Source organism: Arachis hypogaea, chromosome 20 (assembly GCF_003086295.3).
Source record: "Arachis hypogaea cultivar Tifrunner chromosome 20, arahy.Tifrunner.gnm2.J5K5, whole genome shotgun sequence".
In the NCBI taxonomy this organism is placed as follows: domain Eukaryota; kingdom Viridiplantae; phylum Streptophyta; class Magnoliopsida; order Fabales; family Fabaceae; genus Arachis; species Arachis hypogaea.
Genome location: NC_092055.1, coordinates 51,794,350 through 51,805,685, shown reverse-complemented (window position 1 = coordinate 51,805,685; position 11,336 = coordinate 51,794,350). Strand labels below are relative to the sequence as shown.

Sequence of the window (11,336 nt, the reverse complement as noted above, 5' to 3'; positions counted from 1 at the left end):
CACCTACTCCTCCCGAGATAAGGATAAAGAGTCCAAAAAGAAAGAAGATCAACATGGGGAAAAAATCAAAAAATACCATAATTACACCCCTCTTCGGGTGTCCCTTGTGGATGTCTATAGAAAAGTTTGCCATACTGAAAAAATACCCCCAGCTCGACCACTCAAAGGCAAAAAAGGAAGAGAAAATTGGACTGAATATTGTGAATACCATTGAATCCGTGGGCATTCCACTAACGAATGCTTTGACTTAAAAAACGTCATAGAAAAACTAGTAAGAGAAGGAAAATTAGGTCGGTACCTAGCCACCCGAGATGATGAGCAAAGAAAAAGAAGAAGGGACGAAGATGTCGGACGAACTGAGCGATCACCTCGTACACTAGAGAGATACATCCACATGATACACGGAGGATTTGCGGGAGGAGGAATCTCCAAATTATCTCGCAAAAGATATCCTAAAGAAGTATATCATGTCAAGGGAAAAGAGGAAGCACCCGACATCCCCACAATTACTTTTACCAAAGAGGATGCATCCGGCATCATCTCAGGACACGACGATCCCATGGTCATCACTATTATACTGGCAAACGCAAATCTCCACCGCACACTAGTAGACCAAGGAAGCTCCACCGACATCTTGTTCAAAACGGCCTTCAACAAACTCGGCCTGGAAGAAAAAAAAACTCAGAGCATATCCGAACAGCCTGTTCGGACTGGGAGACACTCCAGTTTAGCCACTTGGATACATCTCACTACTCACGACCTTCAGAAAAGGAAACCAGTCAAGAATACTCAAGATAGACTACATCGTGGCCGACATGAGTTTAGCCTATAATGCCTTAATAGGTCGGACAATATTAAATCAGCTCGGCGTAGTAGTCTCGACTCCACATCTATGCATGAAGTTTCCAACTACAGAAGGGATAGCTACAATAAAAGCAGACCAGAAGATAGCGCGCTGCTGTTACAACGAAAGTCTAAACCTTAGAGGCAGAGGAGAAGAATTCCACACCATCGAACTCGGTGGAGTTCAGAGGCGGGAAGAACTCCACCCATAACCCGAAGGCGAAGTAGAAAAAGCCCAGATCGGAGATATCCCGGACAAAACGACCAATATCGGTACAATCCTAAAAGGAGACACAAAAGAATCACTCGTACGGTTCTTACGAGATAACGTCGACCTCTTCGCATGGAAGGCTGCAGACATGCTAGCCATAGACCCCAAATTAATGTGCCACAAGCTAGCGGTCTACCCAGGATCTCGGCCAGTACAACAGAGACATAAAAAGCTTGGACCAGAACGATCCCAAGCTGTGGAAGAACAGGTACAAGCTCTACTGGAGGCAGGATTCATATGAGAAGTCAAGTACCCACTATGGCTAGCTAACGTCGTTGATGAACGGTCTTTCGACGGTTTAGATTTTTTGTAATGAATTCTCGTTGTAAAGTATAGTTTCTAAACCAACAATAATCCTTTCATACAAAAGATTTTTTGTCACAAGTACAAACCCCTAAATTTATAAACCGAAGTATTGAACCTCGGGTCATTCTCCCTTGGAATTACAATAAAGTGTCTTGTTATTGGTTATGAGTTATATTTGGGGTTTTTGAGATTTTAGACAAGAAATGTAAATGGCAATGAAAGTAAACTAATAACTATGAAAGCTCTTGGTAAGGTTGTAAGAATTAGAAGTCCTATCCCAGTTATTGATGAACTGAAGATTGATGGTTTAGAATTCACAATAAATTCTCGTTGCAAGTATAGTTTCTAAACCAAGCAATCATCCTTTCATACAAAAGTTTGGTTGTCACAAGTAACAAAACCCAATAAAAATAAATAACCAAAGTATTTAAACCTCGGGTCGTCTTCTCAAGGAGTTGCAGGGCAATATGATTTATTATTGGTTATGGAAAAAGTATATTTTTGGGTTTTTTTTTAATGTATAGGATAAAAAGCAAGAATAGTAAATGGCAAGAAAGTAGATTGTAAGGAATTAATTTAAATAAACAATAAAACTCTTGGCAAGGTATAAGGAATTGAAGTCCTATCCTAGTTATCTTTATCAGGTGTGATGAGAACTGGATTTTTGCTCCCACTTTTAATTAACCCGTACTAAATAAAAGAAAGTCAAGTGGACAAATTAATTTGATCCTCAGGTCCTAGTCAACTCCTATGGAGAGACTAGAGTTATTGGAGTGCAAATTAACCAGCTAAGAATTCCAATTTCAATCAACAGCTGAGTTGATAACTCAAGTGTTATAAATTACTTAACCAAAGCAAAAAGGGAAAAATAAATCTAATTTGAATTGAAATCATTCATAAATAAATTAAAGCAAAATCAAATCTGAAATACCTCAAAATATATTAATTAAGAAGATCATAACATGAATGCTCCATAAGCCAAATCTGGAAGATAAATATCAATTAAAGTAATGAAGTAAATAAAACTAGAAAGTAAATTAAAGGAACATTGAACCTGTGATTGAAGAGAAATAATCCTAAACTTGAGAGAAATCCTAATCCTAAATCCTAAGAGAGAGGAGAGAGCCTTTCTCTCTAAAAACTACATCTAAAACCTAAAATTATGAATTACTCAGTTGTTCTACGTATCTCTATTGATTCCTCCATTCTCTGGCTTATATTCTGTGTTTCTAGTTTGGATTTGGGCCGAAAAAGGGTCCAAAAATCACTGGAGGCATTTTCTGCAGATTCCTATACGTGGCGTCTGTCACGCGTCCGCGTGGGTCACGCGTTCGTGTCATCTGGGAGTTTTCCTTATCACGCGTATGCGTCGGTCACGCGTACGCGTCAATTGCGTTCTGCTCAAGGCGTGCGTCCGCGTCATCCACGCATTCGCGTCGCTGCATTTTCACGCTAGGCACGCGTTCGCGTCGTCCATGCGTTCGCGTCGCTGCCCTTTTCTTCAAAACTCCATTTTTGTGTTTTCCTTCCATTTTTGTATGTTTCCTTTTTGTCTTTTGAGCCATTCCTGCCCTATGAGATCTGAAAATACTTAACACACAAATCACAGCATCGAATGATAGTAAAGGGTAATTAAAATTAATATTTTTAAAGCATAGGAAATATGTTTTTCACATATATTATAAAATAAGGAAGGGAAAGTAAAACCATGCAATTTACATGAATAAGTGGGTGAAGAATTGATAAAAACACTCAATTTGAGCACAAAATACATCATAAAATATGGGTTTATCAGTTTGATAAACCTCTATTTCATGGTTTATCTTGTGATCATTTGAGTGTTTTTTTTCTACTCTTTAACCCACTTATTCATACTATTTGCATGGTTTTACATTTACCTTCCTAATTATGTGCTTTGATTGAAAACATGCTTCTTTGGCCTTAAGTTCCCTATGTTTAATCCTCTCTTATTACCATTAGATGCCTTGATATGTGTGTTAAGTGATTTCAGAGATCACAGGGCAGGAATGGCTCAGAGGATAGAAAGGAAGCATGCAAAAGTGGGAGGAATACAAGAAGTTGGAGAAATTGCTAAGCTGTCCAGCCTGACCTCTTCGCACTCAAACGGCTATAACTTTAGCTACATAGGTCCAAACGATGCGGTTCTAGTTGCGTTGGAAAGCTAACATCCAGGGCTTCAATTTGATATATAATATGCTATAGTTTCCCTGACGCTAGGTGATGTGACCGCGTGATCCAGGCGGCCGCATCGCAATGACAGAAATCCAGCGTGGTTGAATTCGAGACCAGCGAATTCTGGGCTATTTCTGACCCAGTTTGCGGCCCAGAAAACACAGATTATAGGCTATAAAGTGGGGGAATGCATCCATTCATAGGCAGGCTCTCATAATTCACTTCTCATGATTTAGATTAGTTTTGAGAGAGGTTCTCTCCTCTCTCTCTTAGGATTTAGGACTTCTCTTAGTTTTAGGAGTGACTCTCAATCCCAGGTTCTTTATTTTTATTTAATTTATGAACTCTTCCATGTTACATATAATTTTCTTAATAAATGTTATTTGAGGTATTTCAGACTTATGATTGCTTTCTTTTATTTACATGATTATTGCTTCCTATCTGAAGGCATTCTTATTCCAGTAGATTTACTTTTCCCCTTTTGGTTTTGGTTAAGAAATTAGTAACTCAGGAGTTATCCAATTCAACAGCATAATTGTTAATTGTTATCTTGCCAATTGAGTTGAACTTCAAAAATCCCAATCTTTTCTTAGGAAATAAATAGGATTCGAAGATCAAACTAATTAGTCCCTTGACTTTCCTTTACTTTAGTAAAGGTTAACTAAGTGGAATTAAGATTCAACTTTCATTGTTGTTGATAAGAATAACTAAGTTTGGACTTCTAATTTCTCATACCTTGCCAAAAGTTTGCTTTACAGTTATTTATTTATTTTTATTGCTTTGAAAATATACCTGTGCCCATTGCCCAAACTCCAAATTTCCCCAATTTACAAACTCATAACCAATAATAAGAACATACTTCCCTGCAGTTCCTTGAGAAGACGACCCGAGGTTTGAATACTCAGTTAACAATTTTTTAAAGGGTTTGTTACTTGTGACAACCAAAACGTTTGTATGAAAGGACTTTTGAAGGTTAGAAACTATACTTGCAATGAGGATTTATCCAAAAATTTTTAGACCACGCAAAAGTTCTCTCATCACAGTTATCCTCCTCAATTGTGATCATAAATTGTCCATTGCTACCACCTAGTTAACCTCTAATCATGGAGGAAAGTCAAGTGGATGAATCAACTTGATTCCACAAGTCCTAGCCAACTCCCAAGGGAAAGACTAGCTTTAGTGGTATCCAAATCAATTAGCAACTTCTAATTATCAATCTACAAAGGAATTAGATAACTCAAGCATCACTAATTACTCTACCAAAGCCAAGAGGAATAAAATCTATACTAAAATCTAACCAAGCATTTTGTCAAACACTTGGGAGGCATAAAAGAAAAGCATATTAATTTGATAATAAGGATAAAATCTAGCAACAATTGAATGTAAGAAATCAACAACAACAATCAAAGAACACAAGATCTACATGAATTACCTCAAATTGCATTAAAAGAAAATAGAATGAATAAGAGTATATCTACAAAAAAAATAGAAATTCCAACCTTCTTCACCAAGTTTGGATGGAGTTCCATCCAAGATATGAGCTTCTTTAGTTGGTTTTCATGCTTCGATCCGGGATCCCATATCTTATTTTCACACCCATCTTCTAGTTGATTGTCATGATTCTTCCATCCGGGTGGTTGACGAGTAGAACATGAAGAATTCTCTCTAGCATAGCATGCTTCCTAGACCAACGCAAAATAGCATGCTTCCAATCATAGTTCCCACATTTTGAAGCTTTGCCTCAACGAGCTTAATTCCAAACTTTCAACCACTACACAACTCCTTTCTACTCTTAATTTCACAAAGAGTCCTAAGTTGTCCATCATTTTCAAGCAAGCCATAATCAAGTGAGAAAGTGAGGCCCAAGCGTGAGGGTGTTACCCACTTGAATGGTGTGTTGGATGGTGATTTAGGGAGGTAAGCCTCCCCACACTTAGACAATGCAAGGTCGACTTCCTCATGCTCCTCTTTGGATATTTCCACCTCTTGACAACTCCTTTCACTTTCCTCTTATTTGTTGACCTCTTCCAATTCCTCCTCATCATCGATCAAGTCAAACTCGGGAGGTTGTGTAAGATCTTTTTCCGCATCAATTTCACACTCATTGAGAGAGTTTTCAACTAGGTTACCAATAGCACTTGGTGTGGAGTTGCCTTCAATAGCTACATTTTCATGCCCCAAAGGAGAGGATTCCACTTTTGATAAAAATTCATTGATGATTGAATCCATCTCTTGATCAACCTCTTCATATTCTCCAATTTTGATATGCTCTAGAGGTTGTTGGGATTTACATGGCAGTTCCGCATTTCCTAAATCTTCAACCACTTCTCCCCTTTCTTCAATGACTCTAGGCTTCTCCAATTGTTCTAACACAAAGTGGCATCCCTTATTACCCACCGGGGTTTCCAATCTCTCCTTCATGCTATGATCTTCAATTGATTCTTCACATGTGGTTATGGAAGCACCTTGAGTGTTCAAGCATTCGTAGGATAAAGTGTGCACTACCTTAGTCAAATTAGTCACAAACTCTAGGGTGTTTCTTTGCATATCCGCTTGTCCTTGAAGTAGCAAGGTGAGAGAGTCATCTATTGGGGCTTGGGGTGGATAAGAGGGTTCATTATTTTGGAAAAAGGGTTCATAGTAGGAAGGTGGTTTGGTGTGTGAAATCATGATCATTCCATTCCTTGGTAACGGCGCTAAAAACTCAATACGCACGTTCATGATATTATATCTATTTCACAACTTCGTACAACTAACCAGCAAGTGCACTGGGTCGTCCAAGTAATAAACCTTACGTGAGTAAGGGTCGATCCCACGGAGATTGTCGGCTTGAAACAAGCTATGGTCACCTTGTAAATCTCAGTCAGGCGGATTCAAATAGTTTTATAAAGTGATGAATAAAAGATAAATAGAATATAACTAAGATAGAGATACTTATGTAATTCATTCGTGAGAATTTCAGATAAGCGTATAGAGATGCTTTCGTTCCTCTGATCTCTGCTTTCCTGCTGTCTTCATCCAATCAATCCTACTCCTTTCCATGGCAAGCTTTATGTAGGGCATCACCATTGTCAATGGATACATCCCATTCTCCTGTGAAAATGGTCCAATGCGCTGTCACTGCATGGCTAATCATCTGTCGGTTCTCGATCATACTGGAATAGGATTTACTATCCTTTTGCGTCTGTCACTACGCCCAACACTCGCGAGTTTGAAGCTCGTCACAGCCATCCCTTCCCAAATCCTACTCGGAATATCACAGACAAGGTTTAGACTTTCCGGATCTCAGGAATGGCCATCCATGGGTTCTAACTTATACCATTAAGACGCTAATAACTCGGACTCGGTCCCCTGTATTAGATATCTAAGAGATATCCATTCAATCGAAGGTAGAACGGAAGTGGTTGTCAGGCACGCGTTCATAGGGGAATGATGATGACTTTGTCACGATCATCACATTCAAGTTGAAGTGCGAATGAATATCTTAGAAGCGGAATAAGTTGAATTGAATAGAAAAACAGTAGTACTTTGCATTAATCCTTGAGGAACAGCAGAGCTCCACACCTTAATCTATGGAGCGTAGAAACTCTACCGTTGAAAATACATAAGTGATAATGGTCCAGGCATGGCCGAATGGCCAGCCCCCAAACGTGATCTAAAGATGAAACTAAAGATGAAAACTCAATAGTAAAAAGTCCTATTTATAAAAACTAGTTACTAGGGTTTACAGAGATAAGTAATTGATGCAGAAATCCACTTTCGGGGACCACTTGGTGTGTGCTTGGGCTGAGCTTGAAGTTTACACATGGAGAGGTCATTCTTGGAGTTGAACGCCAGTTTGTAACGTGTTTCTGGCGTTGAACTCCACTTTGCAACTTGTTTCTGGCGCTGAACGCCAGACTGCAACATGGAACTGGCGGCCAGTTTGTGTCATCTAAACTCGGGCAAAGTATAGACTATTATATATTGCTGGAAAGCCCTGGATGTCTACTTTCCAACACAGTTGAGAGCGCGCCATTTGGACTTCTGTAGCTCCAGAAAATCCACTTTGAGTGCAGGGAGGTCAGAATCCAACAGCATCTGCAGTCCTTCTTCAACCTCTGAATCTGATTTTTGCTCAGGTCCCTCAATTTCAGCCAGAAAATACCTGAAATTACAGAAAAATACACAAACTCATAGTAAAGTCCTTTTTCCTTATTCTTCAAGAGCCAACAAATTTAACATTCATAAACATCAACTTCAAAAGACATATGCACTGTTCAAGCATTCATTCAGAAAACAAAAAATATTGTCACCACATCAAAATAATTAAACTAGTTTCAAGGATGAATTTGAAACCCTGTACTTCTTGTTCTTTTGTAATTAAAATATTTTTCATTCAAGAGAGGTGATGGATTCATATTCACTACTTTAAGGCATAGACACTTGAATACTAATGATCATGTAATAAGACACAAATATAGATAAACATTTAACATAAAAACGAAAAACAGAAAATTTAAGAACAAGGAATGAATCCACCTTAGTGATGGTGGCGTTTTCTAATGTGTCCTTGAGCTCTTCTATATCTCTTCCTTGTCTTTGTTGCTCCTCCCTCATAGCTCTTTGATCTTCTCTAATTTCATGGAGGATGATGGAATGCTCTTGGTACTCCATCCTTAGTTGTCCCATGTTGGAACTTAATTCTCCTAGGGAGGTGTTGATTTGCTCCCAATAGTTTTGTGGAGGGAAGTGCATCCCTTGAGGTATTAGTGGTTATGAAAAAAAAGCAATGCTTTTTCCACACCAAACTTAAAATGTTTGCTCGTCCCCAAGCAAAAGAAGAAAGGAAGGATGAGAAGAAGAAGAGATGGAGGAGATGGAGGTGTGCGAAGGGTTCGGCCACTGGGGGTTTAAGGTGGTTATGATGTGTGAAAAGGAAGGAGTGATGGTTTGAATTTGAGTGGGTGGGTGTTGGTGGTGTATGATGGTTTTGGAGGGGAATTGGAGGTGATTGGTGAAGGGTTCTTAGGAAAGGGTGATATAGGATTATGAGGAGGGAAGGTGAGTGGAAGTATGTGGGGATCCTGTGGTATCCACAGATCCTGAGGTGTCAAGAATTTACATTCCTGCACCAATTTGGCGTGTAAAACTTTGTTGCATGCAATTCTGGCGTTTAAACGCTGAAGTGATGCTTGTTCTGGGCGTTCAACACCCATATGCAGCATGTTTCTAGCGTTGAACGCCAGCCAGATGCTCCTTACTGGCGTTTAAACGCCAGTAAGTCCTTCCTCCAGGGTGTGATTTTTCTTCTGCTGTTTTTTATTCTGTTTTTAATTTTTGTAATTATTTTGTGACTCCACATGATCCTGAACCTAATAAAACATGAAAGAACAATAAAAAAATAGAATTAGAAAAATAAAAATTGGGTTGCCTCCCAACAAGCGCTTCTTTAATGTCAATAGCTTGACAGTGGGCTCTCACGGAGCCACACAGGTGATCAGGTCAATTTTGTAGGCTCCCAACACTAAACTTAGAGTTTGGATGTGGGGATTCAACACCAAACTTAGAGTTTGGCTGAAGCCTCCCAACACCAAACTTAGAGTTTGATTGTGGGGGCTTTGTTTGACTCTGTACTGAGAGAAGCTTTTCATGCTTCCTCTCCATTGTTACAGAGGGATAGCCTTGGGCTTTAAACACAAGGTAGTCCCCATTCAATTGAAGGACTAATTCTCCTCTGTTAACATTTATCACAGCTCCTGCTGTGGCTAGGAAAAGTCTTCCAAGGATGATGCATTCATCCTCATCCTTCCCAGTATCTAGGATTATGAAATCAGCAGGGATGTAAAAGCCTTCAACCCTTACTAGCACGTCCTCTACTAGTCCATAAGCCATCTTCATAGATTTGTCTGCCATTTCTAATGAGAAATTTTTACAGCCTGTACCTCAAAGATTCCCAGTTTCTCCATTACAGAGAGTGGCATGAGGTTTATCCCTGACCCAAGGTCACATAGAGCCTTCTCAAAGGTCATGGTGCCCATGGTACAAGGTAGTAAGAACTTTCCAGGATCCTGTTTCTTCTGAGGCAATGTCAGTTGATCCAGATCACTCAGTTCATTGATGAGCAAGGGAGGTTCATCTTCCCAAGTCTCATTACCAAATAATTTGGCATTCAGCTTCATGATTGCACCAAGATATTTAGTAACTTACTCTTCAGTAACATCCTCATTCTCTTCAGAAGAAGAATACTCATCAGATCTCATAAAGGGCATAAGGAGGTTCAATGGAATTTCTATGGTCTCTAGATGAGCCTCATATTCCTTTGGTTCCTCAAAGAAAACTCCTTGTTGATCACTGGACGTCCCAGGAGGTCTTCCTCACTGGGATTCACGTCTTTTTTCCTCCCCTGTAGGTTCGGCCATGGTGATTAAATCAATGGCTTTGCACTCTCTTTTTGGATTTTCTTCTGTATTGCTTGGGAGAGTACTAGGAGGAGTATTAGTGACCCTTTTACTCAGCTGGCCCACTTGTGCCTCCAAATTTCTTATGGAGGACCTTGTTTCAGTCATGAAACTTAAAGTGGCCTTGGACAGATCAGAGACTAAGTTTGCTAAATTAGAGGTATTTTGTTCAGAGTTCTCTGTCTGTTGCTGAGAAGATGATGGAAAAGGCTTGCTATTGCTGAGCCTGTTTCTTCCACCATTATTAAAGCCTTATTGAGGCTTTTGTTGATCCTTCCATGAGAAATTTGGGTGATTTCTCCATGAGGGGTTATAGGTGTTTTCATAGGGTTCACCCATATAATTTACCTCTGCTATTGTAGGGTTCTCAGGATCATAAGCTTCTTCTTCAGAAGATGCCTCTTGAGTACTGTTGGATGCAGCTTGCATTCCATTCAAACTCTGAGAAATCATATTGACTTGCTGAGTCAATAGTTTGTTCTGAGCCAATATGGCATTCAGAGTATCAATTTCAAGAACTCCCTTCTTCTGAGGCGTCCCATTACTCACAGGATTCCTCTCAGAAGTGTACATAAACTAGTTATTAGCAACCATGCCAATGAGTTCTTGAGCTTCTGCAGGCATTTTCTTTAGGTGAATGGATCCACCTGCAGAATGGTCCAATGACATCTTTGATAGCTCAGATAGACCATCATAGAATATATCCAGAATGGTCCATTCTGAAAGCATGTCAGAAGGGCACCTTTTGCTCAGTTGCTTATATCTCTCCCAAGCTTCATAGAGGGATTCACCTTCTTTCTGTCTGAAGGTTTGAACATCCACTCTAAGCTTACTAATCTTTTGAGGAGGAAAGAACTTGGCTAAGAAAGCCGTGACCAGCTTATCCCAAGAGTTCAGGCTATCCTTAGGTTGAGAGTCCAACCATACTCTAGCTCTGTCTCTTACAGCAAACGGGAAAAGCCTAAGCCTGTAGACCTCGGGATCAACCCCATTGGTCTTAACAGTATCACAGATCTGCAAAAATTCAGTTAAAAACTGATAGGAATCTTCTGATGGAAGTCCATGGAATTTACAGTTCTGTTACATTAGAGCAACTAATTGAGGTTTCAGCTCAAAATTGTTTACTCCAATGGTAGGGATTGAGATGCTTCTTCCATCAAACTTGGAAGTAGGTGTAGTATAATCACCAAGCATCCTCCTTGCATTATTGTTGTTAGGTTCGGCTGCCATCTCCTTTTCTTGTTCGAAAATTTCAGTAAGGTTGTCTCTGGATTGTTACAATT

The 11,336-nt window shown here is 39.5% G+C and overlaps 1 non-coding gene across 1 annotated transcript; it reads left to right on the top strand.

Annotated features, from left to right (window-relative positions):
- The first annotated feature begins 10,776 nt into the window (after positions 1–10,776).
- Positions 10,777–10,884, top strand: LOC112788264 (small nucleolar RNA R71). Its single transcript, XR_003195636.1, has one exon. It is a non-coding gene; the product is annotated as a small nucleolar RNA R71 (small nucleolar RNA).
- Positions 10,885–11,336: the final 452 nt, after the last annotated feature.